Source organism: Cynocephalus volans, chromosome 5 (assembly GCF_027409185.1).
Source record: "Cynocephalus volans isolate mCynVol1 chromosome 5, mCynVol1.pri, whole genome shotgun sequence".
NCBI lineage: Eukaryota > Metazoa > Chordata > Mammalia > Dermoptera > Cynocephalidae > Cynocephalus > Cynocephalus volans.
This window is the reverse complement of record NC_084464.1, coordinates 10,717,792-10,719,231: the sequence shown is the minus strand read 5'-3', so window position 1 is coordinate 10,719,231 and position 1,440 is coordinate 10,717,792. Positions and strand designations below refer to the sequence as shown.

Sequence of the window (1,440 nt, the reverse complement as noted above, 5' to 3'; positions counted from 1 at the left end):
CCGAGCAGGGAGGCTGTGTCACACATGCGGCAGGACCCCGCCCCTCCCCCAATGGGATCAGACAGTGGCCACCCAGGCCTGCTGGGCTGGAGACTGACACAGGCTCTGCCCTCCTTGTTTAGGCTGCCTGTGGAGGACGGGGTCACTGCTTCATGATGGCACCTGGCTCAGCCCCAGCAGACCACAAGAAGCCGGCCCCAGACTCACTCAGTGCCTCCAGCAGCTGTGCGGACGCCGCATCCTTGGCTACGTCATGCCCGTGCTGCCCATCTGCGGCCAGCGCAACCCAGATAAGGCCTCTGAAAGGCACTGGATGACCAGGGATCACCGCCTGGTACCAGAAGTGGTGCCAGCCAGCAGGTCCTGTGCCCAAACACTTGGTGAGGAACACCGGGCTGCCCAGCCTCATTTGTTAGCACAGCAGCTGGAGGGCAGCCCGAGCCCCTTGGGACCCTAGCCTGTCCCTAGCCAAGGCCAATCGGCTGCCCTGCGGCTGTAGGCACCGCAGTGAGGGACCCGCAAGCTGCTGGCGGAGTCGCTGCTTCGGGCCTGGCTTGAGCCACTCCACGGCCACCTAAGCTGCACAGAGGCGTGACAGCCCTCCCGCTAGGGCCTTTGGGGGCACGGCGGCGGCGGTGCGCTGCGAGCTGAACTTGAGCAGCGCGATCTTCGCGGGCGCCGCCGGGGCTGGGCAGCGGCAGCGCCTCCTGCAGGCCGGGCCCGGAGGCTGCAGCGCGAGCAGCAGCGGCGGCGGCTCCCGACGGCGGCGACCCGTCCACGCGCACCTCGCTCTTCTCGCCGCAGCGGGCGGCTGTGCAGCGGGGCCATGGCGGCCTGGGCGCCGCACCGCGAGCTGCAGCGGGCGTCGGGAAGCCGCGGTTCAGGCCGCCGAAGGTCATGGGCAGGCGGATCTCGCAGGCGGCCCGCGCGCTGCCACAGTGGGATCCCCTGGTGCTCGTAGACGTCCTGGGGCAGCCGCCCGAGAGCACCTCCGAGCCGGCCGGCGGCGGGCTGCCCACCCGGCCTGGGGCTGGCCCGCCGTCCTTCCTCTGCCCCTCCACCTGCACCAGGCGGACGCCCGTCTCCCTGACCCGCGCCTCCAACGCCGCCTCGTTCTCTGGATTCACCTGCTCACCCTGGAGCTCACACGCCCGCTTGGACTCGTAAGTTTCTACTACAGGAAACCTGGGGAGTACAAGTCAAGCCTCAGTGAGTTTGGGCGGACACAATTCAATCCACTACGCTTTCCCCCTACTTTAAAAAAAAATGACTTTTTGAAAACCAGGTCAGTTGTCTTATAAAAAAAAAAAATGTCATTCTGGAGCAATCTCATAATTTCTTTGTGATGGCATTTAACTTGTTCCAATAAGCTGAATATAGGTCTAACGGCTTAGAAAGGTTAAATAAAACTTTTTTCTGGCAAGAATACAGTCTGGACGA

General features: G+C 63.9%; 1 pseudogene; it reads right to left on the bottom strand.

Annotated features, from left to right (window-relative positions):
- Nucleotides 1-142: 142 nt before the first annotated feature.
- Nucleotides 143-1,157, bottom strand: LOC134377767 (dead end protein homolog 1-like; annotated as a pseudogene).
- Nucleotides 1,158-1,440: the final 283 nt, after the last annotated feature.